The following is a 12,488-nucleotide window of genomic DNA, read 5'->3' as shown; positions in this document are numbered from 1 at the left end:
CTTATCCTATAGCCAGCTCTATGTGTTTGTTACAATATATAGTTAAAGTAAGACTGATTGTAAAACTTTGTATATATATGTTACATATTATGTTCAACATGTATGTTTTATTATTATTACATTTAACATTTCTATACTATCACGGTCAATTCAGGTATTTCTTTATTTTTTATTTTGAATCTTCATAATCATTAGCTTTTGGTTGGACTATGGGAAAATTATTCCTACTAACTCGACACGATTTTAACTGTAAATATGTCTCAAATTATCACAAATGTGACTCACCTCTGACGTTCTACAGTAGGAGTGGCTTAATAGCTCTTTGAAAAGACGTTACAGAGCAGTGTAGACTAAAGTTCTAATTTCCAAAAAAATTACTTCAACGCCAAACGTTTATTTAAGCTAACAGCTGGTATTTTTCTGTTCCCTAAGTAAGATTTTCTTTATTATTACTTTAGTTAACATTGTTGGTTATACTAGCTAATAAATCGAATTACAATACTTTTTATTTTGATTTATTGTTAATTATTGTACTTTTCTTATAAAGCGTGTTTTAAAATATGTATTTAGGATTGCCCCAAGTTTTTTAAAGCTCACCGAACCTCATGAGACATTATTCGGATTATAGCCGAAAATATCATCAACAGCGAGGGTACCCAACTGATAAAAGGACACATTCTAATCTTTCTAAGTAGAAGTGTAATAAAAAATATATATTTTAGTAGCTTTACTGATGCCCAGGTTATTTTGAGTTTCGCTTTAAGTACATAGCTTACTCTGATCAGAAGTTATTATTATTTGTCATGGCGTTTTTTAGTGATCTTTGACGATTTTATCTAATCGTTTATCAGTGATATCTGACTATCTTATCTAGTGGTTTTTAGTGGTTTCTGATGATACTGTCTAATCGTTTATCACTGATCTCTGACGATCTTATCTAGCGGTTTATCAGTGATCTTTGATGGTCTTATCTAGTAGTTTTTCAGTTACCTCTAACGATCTTATCTAGTAGTTTTTCAGTTATCTCTAACGGTCTTATCTAGTAGTTTTTCAGTTATCTCTAACAATCTTATCTAGTAGTTTTTCAGTTATCTCTAACTATCTTATTTGTAGTTTTTCAGTTATCTCTAACTATCTTATTTGTAGTTGTCTGCTGACCATATCTACAGGTTTTTCTGTAATCCATGTTGATTTATGATTTCAAACTAATTAGTTTTACTAAGCGATTATAGTTCAAGTTACTACTGGACGTTATTGAGATCCATGTCTTCTTACTTTTACACTACAGTGTGTTAACGACATTAATTTATAATCATAGCTATCGATCTAGTAGAATTTATGAATTTTAAAATTCATATCAGTTAAGCAAATAAAAGTTTTGTGTCGATGCGTCTCTCTTTCACTAGTGGCGTGTTTAGATTATTTTTTTTCTATAAAACGCTTATATCAAAGAAATCATACTTTCATAGCTGTTTATTTTTAATCCAATTAAGTAAAAACGTTCTTGGTGAGCTGCTGTGGCATTTATAGTCTCGAAAAAAACAGACCATGTAAAAAAAGAACACGATTAAAAATAATTTATTCAGTTGCCTACAAAAATCTGATTTCTACTTATCATTTCTCGTAAAGCATTTTTTTTTGTCTGCTCTTATTTGAAATAGGTTTTGTTTGACACAGTTTATTGTTAACGGCCATCCCAGCGAACATTTTAGTCAAATGATTACTGTATTTACATTTAATCAGCTTACTCAAGATTTTAAGATCCCTAAAATAATCCACCGGAAAATATTTTTTCTCAGAATTATATTCTTTTGCAGATTTAAATTAATTAGAATTATCATAACTTATCAAATGATAGTTTTTAATAACAAATTTTATATAAGTTATCTAAGCTGGATAAACACAGTTATAAAGCATGATTGTCCGAAGTAGATGTTTTTATTTATAAATTTAAACAGAAATACAAATACCAACTCTTCAACAAATGATTGGATATGAGATTTTTTGGTGCAGTTAGGACTTTGACTAACTATAACTTTTTTCCTTCGTTGAACGCAAAGCGTTTCTTTATGCAATATATGAATTTACAAACAGAAAACAAATAATACCATTACGGGTAAAAAAACTAATAAAATAATTCATACTGTTTGTTTGTTTCAAAATATCGCGTAAAGTCACATAAACAGTTGTCTGCATACAGCTGTCCTTAATTGTGAACTGATAAACCAGGGGAAAACAGCTAGTCATCGACACTAATTCAAATTATTGAATAGTAGGATTTGACAGCCACTCTTATAGAACGCGGAGCGCGTTTTTGTAGTAAAATAACATAAACTGTGAACCCTCGGTTTGTTTGTTTTTGTTTTGTTTGTAGTTAAGCACAAAGATACACAATGGACTATATGTGCTCTGCCCACCACATGACCATATGTGTTTGTAACGCTTACATTTGTTTTTTAATGTAAAACTAGTATTAGGAGGCACTTACATCAACCATAACGTTGTCTTGTGGTTACGCTATCACTCAAAACTTAGAGAAAACTTTGATTTTGTTTCTGTATATTCTAAAATTAAATATTTCACAGTATACTAATTCTGGTACGTAATGCTCACCTAAGCTTTACTAGAAGAATTATTAAGGTTATACGTTTCATTTGAGGAGCTAAGGTGCATTTGTATCTGCTCCAGGACACTTGTATCAAGACTTATAAACAAAGCTGGGAGTATTGTTCAAATGTTAAACTTTTATCACTTCAATTAATTTTGGAGCACACTCGACCAAGCTGTGCTAAGGAAGCCGTAGAATTGTAATATCCTCTTATTCAAAGATAACTGAACAATAGAAAACTTAATAGACAATTGTTTAAGTAACTCACATTAGTTTTGTTCTTGTAAAGTTCTCTTTAATCAGTGGTGAAAGATAAGAAAGCTTGTTATGTACGAATATTTCGCCAATATGTGGTGAAAGCCTGTGTTGCCATGACGACAACACAACAGCCTGTTGCTAGCGTTAATTAATTTCACATTAATAAGTTAAGAGAATGTCTCTACAATTAACCAATAATGACGGGTGGCTACTTAAAATTCGGGAATCATTTTAATCCCCTTTCAAAAGCTCTTCTTCACCAGTGTATTCTTAGAAAGACCTCGTTGTCAAAATTCAAACTATACAACTTTATTGGTTTTGTTCCCCGGTAGCTCAGTGATAAGTCTGAGAGTTTATAAGCTAAAATACGGGTTTCAATACTCGCGATGGGCAAAGCACAAATAGTCCATTATGTAGCTTTATGCTAAAAAAAAAAAAAACATTGGTTCAATTGTTTTATAGTACTTTACTTTAAAGTTCAAACGTGTTTATGTAAATAAATGATGAATATAAACATATAAAACAAATTATATAATATTTTTGGGCTATTGAAGTCCTACATTATTGTCCAAATTTGCCAAAAAATAAAGATATTCAAATGATGCTTATAGTTTTATGGTAAACAATAATTATGTTTAGCTAAGAGGAAATAAATCGCCTTAACTAACGCATGACAGGCTAATTAAACGGATATATTCTAACATGTTTTGGTACATCAAGCTTATTCTCTATATATACTGCGTGTTCTGTGTTCAGAAGTAAAGCTAAAACATGCAACAAAATTCAATTTTCTAAATAAAAATTCGAAATTAAAATCTACAAATTGGAATTTTATTTCAGTAAAATACAGATTAAACTACAGTCGAAATAAAATATCATTAAGACTGTACTGAATCCAACAGATAAAATATATTAAAAATACATATACAGATGCTGCGTAAAGTGCAACGAAAAAGTATCTGTTCAATAAGCCCCCCAGTGGACTTACAACGCTAGAATCCGGGTTTGGATACCCGTGGTGGGCAGAGCACAGATAGCCCATTGTGTAGCTTTGTGCTTAATTACAAACAAACAAACTGTTCAGTATATATGTGAGTGATGGATGGGTTAGGCACATGTATTAGTGTGCCATGCTCACGTGTATATTCATATCATTTTAAACTATAGTATATATTTTTTTCATGCTTGTACAAAGTTCTTAAAGGCGGCTGTTTAGTTTGTTTTATAATCATGTTATTGCAAAGTATAATGCGCCCTCTGTTGATAATTTAAATAAGAAATACAGCTTACATATTTAAATATATCTATATATATAAGAAAGCTGAGTTTTGGGGGAATGTTTTTTACGCCCCTGATGAGGGTGATATTTTCCGTCTGAAATATTCTGTTCTTTACCGCCATGATTAAATGATGTATAAAATTTTAATCAGTTTAAAAATTCATTACAATAGCAACCACGTGACAAATTCTTTATGCGTACCTGAACTCTAATTTCAGCAGACCACAAGTGACGTGAATCATAAAACGAGCAACACCATTTTCACTAAAAGCCCATTAAATCTAGCTTTCAACCGATACGGAAGTCCCACAGGAAGAAACTGACCTACAAAACCCTTAATGGAAAAATAAATTACTCGCATGAACTAATTATAAGATACGGTTTCTAGCCTGTATCACTTAAACACTGGTGATACTCGTTGCATGTGCATATATCCCAGCTGAAGCGAATTCTGAATGTTCTAATGATTTAATATTTTACTAACGACCTTAACTTGACAGCAAGCTTGTCTTATCCTAAATCAAGTTAATGTGGCATGATTTCCAGGCTTATGGAGTAATCACTAACCATGCTAAACTAATATACAATACAGTGTGCAAACAGACCGTGAAATTTAATATATTAGAATGGACTTTAACGCGCTATCACAATCACGGATACATGTCCGCTAAACTTGTCTATCTAAATTCCACATTATGTCTTGCTATGATTTATTTTATTTTATTGTTATTGTTCTTTTTACATACACTACAACAACTACTAAATCAAGGACTCTTTATACAAATAACGCAATTACGTGGGTTTGATCACCTTTCAGTGAGAATTTACTGCAACATTTTGAAACAAACACAACTTTTCTAAAACGACTACATACATATTCCCTGATAATTAACATATTTTACTTTGTACACAATAGGGAAAATATAGGAAAACAACGGAAACAAACAAATTAACAGATAGGCAGATAATTTATATAGACAGATAAATATTTTTATCTATAAAACAAACAATTACACAATTATGATAGCGACACTCAAGGCTCTAGGATCAAAAATCATTTTAATGATCGAATAACTAGTTTGACAGAACATAACAGCTTGACAACATTAAAACTGAAATCACAAAAAGAATAACAGTTTTAATAAATTGTACAACTTCTCTTCTTTGTTAGAACAAAATAATCGTATTTCTGATGTTATTGAACAATTCATCTAAAGTGTTATGACTTATTCCAAATGGCATTAATTCTTATTGTTGGATTCAATCTAAGATGAAAAACATATTCAACATTTATATCTTTCCAATATTCATATTAATATCAAGGAGTTGTCGTTGACACAACTTCTTATAAACTGTATGTCATTGCCAATATAAAAACGAAACGTTTTTTCAACGTCGTTTTTTCGACAAAAAACAAAAGATGCATACATTGAATAGTTAACTTGATCAACAATTATGAAAAACTCAAATTATAAATTAAAATAAGAATAATAGGGAAAAAATGAAAATATTGAAAGTTCAGCTATTTTTCTATAATTTTGAAGAGGGAAGAGCGCCACAGAGTAATCTCCTCTAAATATCTCTAAATAATCCGGTATTAAATTAATTTTAATTTTGTTCGTTATCAAAACTGATTTCAGGCCATATTTTTAGAACTATTTTCTTTTCTTTGCTCTTAGAGAACCAAAATATAAGTAGAATTGAAGTAAACAATCACTGCTGTCACCATCATTTAGTGAGTGTATTAATCAAACTTGTTGTAAAATACATATGAGTATTTGTAGATAGGGTATGTACGACATATCAAGCGTTTCTTGTCTTGTTTAGATTTCATGCTCACAGAAAGTTTGTTTGTTTGTTTGAAGTTAAACATAAAGCTATACAATGGGCTATCTGTGCTCTGCCCACCACGGGTATTGAAACCCTGTTTCTAGCATCGTAAGTCCGCAGACATTCCGCTGTGTCACTGCGAGGCCTCAGAGAATGTTTACACATATGTGAGATGTAGAAAGACCAGTTCTGTAATGGGGTTAATTAACACGCAAGTGTTCTTCTTACTCATTGTCATAGATCGTACCTGTTTTGTATCACAGAATTCTCTCATGGAAGGTGTTGCTGTAGAACTATCTGGTTTTGTATCATATAATTACTTTAGCGAGATGAATTATGGATATATTTAATGATAATTGGAGGATATTCCCTCCATATTTTACTGTTGGAATAATCAATGACATTGGTAGTACATGAACATTGGGAAAAATGATGGTATTGTGTTCTATAGTTATCTTTCTCAGTCTTCTTCAAATCTTCTTCGGACTTGGAGCTCCTCCCCTCATTTCAAATAATAGTATTGTTTGATGTATGCCCTCCTTTTTTTCCCCCCATTGAAATGTCCAGTGACTTTAGTAGTACATGCACATTGGGAGAAATGATGGTATTGTGTTTTGTAGTAGTAATTGTCTCTCTCATACTTCTTTAGTATTGTCTCACGTCTTGTACACTGGTTTATTTTCTTTCAAATAAAGTTTATTTTCACTTTGCTTTTGTCCACCCAGTGGAACAACGGGAAGTTTACGGACTTACAATGCTAAAATCCAGGGTGCGATTCCTCGTGGTAGACACAGTTGATAGCTCAAAGTGGTTTTGCTCTAAACAAACAAACATATGATCACTTCGTTTTTACATTATGCTCGTTTTTTTTAAAGCTCAAAGTCATACTTAATCATGCATAGTATTTTCTGCCAATAACTCTTGTTATGAGAGTTCCTATTCTATCAGTACACCGCAGAATATCACATGGTTACTGCATGCAGATACTAAAATTGTCAAGCCACTTAAACACATTGCAGACTACACGTGGGCATGTAGATTGTCAAGCCCATTCAACACACTGTAGATCCTGCAGACAAGTATTTAGATTGTCAAACTCCCTGAACACATTGCATGTAGATATTTAAATTGTCAAGACATTTCAAAACTCTATAGACACTACATGCAGATATTAAGAACGTCAAACCACTTAAACACACTGTATATACTGCATGCATATATTAAAATTGTCAAATTCCTTAAACACACTGTAGATACTGCATGCAGATACTTAGATTGTCAAATCACCTAAATACAATATAAATATATCATGCATATATTCATATTGTATAGCCACTTAATCTAGTTTGTTTGTTTGTTTGAATTTCGCGCAAAGCTACACAAGGGTTATCTGTGCTAGCCGTCTTTAATTTAGCAGTGATAGACTAGAGGGAAGCAGCTAGTTAACACTACCCACAACCAACTATTGAGCTATGATTGTACCAACGAATAGTGGGATTGACTGTCACATTATAACGCCACCACGGCTGAAAGAGCAAGCATGTTTGGTGATGGGATTCGAACCCGCGCCCCGAAGGTTGCGAGTCGAGCGTCCTAACCACAAGGCCATGCCAGGCCTTTAGCCACTTATAAACACGGTAGATATTGCATGCAGTTACTTAGATTTTCAATCCTTTTTAACACGTTGTCAATACAGAATACAGATATTCAGATTTCCAATGTATTTGTAGATATTGCAATGAAAAGTGGTATTATTAACAAGGCATTTTACAAGATAAATAGACTGCACTTAAAAATAGTTTCAAACCATTAGTGTTTGCCCTTATATCAATTACATTTAATCAATTTTTTATGAAGTTCCATTTCATGATAAAATCACTTTCATACATCTCTTAGGTTTCCGAATACAAAAAAAAAGCATTGGTTTAAAAGCAAAATCATGATTACAAATAAATGAGATGCCAAAGTTAGACATAAAACCAGAAACTTCAGTGAATCTCTTTGATAATTACAAAAAAAAGCAAAAACGAGATTTTGGAGAAACCATGTGGTTAGATAACTTAAAAGCAAACTAGAGACTAGAAGAAACAAGAAACATCATAAAACATCTTCGTAGTTACTTGGCATTTTGATTATTCTGTAACTGAGCCTTTTCCATAAATTGATATTATTTAATGTACAGTTACATAAATTTATCGAATATTTTTTTTCGTGAAGAGAAAAATTCTTCTTTATAGAACGAAAGTTGTGTTTAAAATGGATAATTCTACGTTCTGTAAGAATCGATAACTCGTGTAATAAAGATGGTAGCGTTAACCAACCACAAAATCGCGACATTAGGCTTAAAACTCTTCGGTAGAACAACTTTGAATTTTATCATTTCAGCATGGTAACCTCAAAATTGTAAAAATAATAATTCTTTCCTTTAAAACAAGCTAGATGCATGTGTGTTTATTAGTCAAAAAGTCACATTTGAACATTTTTTAGGGTATTTGCAACATTATTTTCATCACACTCTTTGTTAGATTGTTTAATTCATAATATGGTTTGACCATAGGTTCAATAAGAGAACAGTCGTACAGTGATCTCTTTTTTAGTAGATATTAATTATTATCATTATCTTAATTATTTTCCTTTGCTATTCTCTTTTCTTTTTTTAGAATCACCGACTTTCCCATATTTGTTTATAGATAGTAGTTTTATTTACGGAACGTTGTAACCTTATAAGACTGGGCATGAATACCTGATACAAAGTTTTAAGTTATAATTTTAATTATAATCTTATTTCACAAACGAAGCTTGTAACCCTTATAGGCTATGTATCCCCACTACGCTTACTTCAGATACCTCTCTAATTAGGGTATTTTATCATTCCCACATGTCTAATTTTATTTACATGTGAGACATTTTGATCTTCTAAGTTAATTGTCTATAGTTGAGAAACAATACATAAAAGATACGAAGATAATGAAGAGAAATACTATCTTTTTCGAGATGTTAAAATTAACATACATTTTGAGTTATATCTATAGAGGCGTTAATATCCCACCCCCTCTACGTTACAATGTACTTTACGGTGAACAAGGGTAACCACCACCGTGATCTCATGCTACGTTATAGTGTACGTAGATTACAGTGAACAAAGATAACCACAGTTATATATATATGTGTGTGACGTAGTATGGTGTTTGTAACCTAGTTTGTTGCCATATATATGTGTAACTTAGTATGATGTTTGTAGCCTTGTTTTTTGCTATATGTATGTGTAACTTAGTATGGTGTTTGTAACCTTGTTTGTTGCCATAAATATGTGTAACTTAGTATGATGTTTGTAACCTTGTTTGTTGCCATATATATGTGTAACGTAGTATGGTGTTTGTAACCTTGTTTGTTTTCATATATATGTGAACTTAGTATGATGTTTGTAACCTTGTTTGTTGCCATATATATATGTAACTTAGTATGGGTATGTGTACCCTGGTATGGTGTTTGTAACCTTGTTTGTTGCCATATATACATGTAACTTAGTGTGATGTTTGTAACCTTGTTTGTTGCTATATGTATGTGTAACTTAGTATGATGTTTGTAACCTTGTTTGTTGCCCATATAGCAACAAACAAGGTTACAAACATTTGTAACCTTGTTTGTTGCTATATGTATGTGTAACTTAGTATGATGTTTGTAACCTTGTTTGTTGCTATATGTATGTGTAACTTAGTATGATGTTTGTAACCTCGTTTGTTGCTATATATATGTGTAACTTAGTATGATGTTTGTAACTTTGTTTGTTGCCATATATATGTGTAACTTAGTATGGCATCATACTAAGTTACACATATATATGGCAACAAACAAGGTTACAAACACCATACTAAGTTACACATATATATGGCAACAAACAAAGTTACAAACATCATACTAAGTTACACATATATATGGCAACAAACAAAGTTACAAACATCAGACTAAGTTACACATACATATAGCAACAAACAAGGTTACAAACATCATACTAAGTTACACATACATATAGCAACAAACAAGGTTACAAATACCATACTAAGTTACACATACATATAGCAACAAACGAGGTTACAAACATCATACTAAGTTACACATATATATAGCAACAAACGAGGTTACAAACATCATACTAAGTTACACATATATATAGCAACAAACGAGGTTACAAACGCCATACTAAGTTACACATATGTATGGCAACAAACAAGGTTACAAACGCCATACTAAGTTACACATATATATGGCAACAAACAAGGTTACAAACACCATACTACGTTACACATATATATGGCAACAAACAAGGTTACAAACACCATACTTCACTACTCTATAGATTACAGTGAACAAGGATAACCAACACCGTTATCTCATGCTACGGTACACATGCACATGGTAACAAACAAGGTTTCAACACCTTGCTATAATTCTGTTTATTTGGAATATCAGTTTCATACATTCAGGGCTTTCTTATGTTTTGCAAAATATAGAAGTGCGAAGTTATAAAGGTGTTTTTATTTTATTAATCGAAAAGCTAACTGGCAATTATGCAACGATACTTTAATTAAAATCTTAGATTTAGTAAATAAGGCAGACCTTTTATTATTGTATAAAGTAATTAACGTTGATCGTTTCTTTTTCTGTAAAAACACTGGAAGAGAGAGATTTTCTCAATGTCTGAAATTCAATTTACTTACTTTAGGTCCAAGAATAATTACATGCCTGTAAACTGAGTAATGGGATGAGAGGATTACTTAACATAAGCAAATTGTGCTGGATTAGTCCAATAAGTCGACCAATGAAATAAACCAATAAAGAAAATGTGTGCTCAGAATATAGCGGTTAAGATGAACGCATTCCGACCTCTGAGGTACAATATTAGATGTTTGTATACAAGTGATTGGTTATTTTAATACTGATAATGGAAACGTTTCTAGCAAAATCATAGTAAGCTGATTATAAAACTAAATGTTTTTACTCTCTTATTATCGTGTGTACAATTAGTTCCCTGCTTAGTATACACAGATTCACACACAGACACGCGCTGTAGATTGCTCTACTTCTATCAAAGGAGGCAGTAAAAATTATTCCGAAATGCATTCTTCAACTGACTAAATAACGCGTAGCGTTATTACAGTAAAGAATGAAATTTTAGACTATGATATTTTAAATCATTCTATCTTTAATTTAGAAACAGAAAATTGTTTGTTTGTTTTTAATTATGCACAAAGCTACACAAGGGCTATCTGTGCTCTGCCCACAACGGGTATCGAAACCCGGTTTCTAGCGTTGTAAGTCCGCAGACATACCGCTGTGCCACTGGGGGGTAAACAGAAAATAAAAAGATGTAGAATACAAAGTCTGGTGATCTTCGTAATTGTTGAACCTAAAAAGGACAACGTTCAGCTTCTATTGTCGTCAAGATGGTCTCATTTTCAAGTGTCTATTTCAAGGACTAAGGAGGGATCGTATATTCGTTGATGAAATCTAATCTAACTTAGTAATGCCGTGTAATATACAGCCAGGGTGTACAGTTTTGAAATACTAAGGATAGTTTGATGTTAATGATAGCTTGATATGAAACTGTTCAATAAATGCATATAAATAACAAGAAATAAAAAATATAATGTGTATATTATACATGCAAATAACTTGCTCCATATGTTTAATAAATTAATGTACGAATACGCAGTAGATGGCGTTGTCTGTAAATTACTTTTACTGACATTTTGTTCGTTTATTTTTAGAGCACAGCCACATTGGGCTATATGTTTTGTCCACCACGGGAAATCGAACACCGGATTTTTTGCGTTTTAAGTCCGTAGACTTACCATTATCACACCGAGGACTTTACTAACCTACGGAGAAGGGTTATTTGCTTTAATTGGTTTCGTCTATACTAAGCATCGAAAACGACAGTTAGAAAATAATTTAATTAGATTCAGAAGTAACGTTGTATACTGTATGTTCTTTGCTTATAATAAATAAATATCTCAATAGTGACCAGTTTCTTCTATTGAATAAAGGAAGTTCTCCGATAACACAGCGGTAAGTTTGTGGACTTATAACAATTTCAACTGAGTTTCGATACCCGTAATGGACACAGCATAGAAAGCCCATTGTGTATTTTTGTACTTAACTACAAAAAAATAAAATAAAAAATAAGGAATTTGACAAAAAAAAGATGGCCCCTAAAACGAATTCTTATTTTTCATTACGAGAAAAACTTTTAAATAAGTAGATAAATGATCCAAATATTTTACGTTTTTTAATATATTCAGAAAATTATTTCTCATAGATAGCTATCAAACAAGCAGGCAATGAATGATAACAATCTAGTAAAGCGATAGAATGTAGCTGATAATAATATTTAGAAAAAACAATGTCCATAAGAATTTAATGAGTTTCAGGTGGCATTCAAACGTTCTATATTCATAAAGCAAAGTCAAAGTCAAAGTGAATTAACAACAAATTCTGCAATATAACTGAGAA

The sequence above is a fragment of the Limulus polyphemus genome, unplaced genomic scaffold (assembly GCF_000517525.1).
Source record: "Limulus polyphemus unplaced genomic scaffold, Limulus_polyphemus-2.1.2 Scaffold385, whole genome shotgun sequence".
In the NCBI taxonomy this organism is placed as follows: domain Eukaryota; kingdom Metazoa; phylum Arthropoda; class Merostomata; order Xiphosura; family Limulidae; genus Limulus; species Limulus polyphemus.
The sequence above is the reverse complement of the archived record's forward strand: the minus strand, read 5'-3'. Positions refer to the sequence as shown.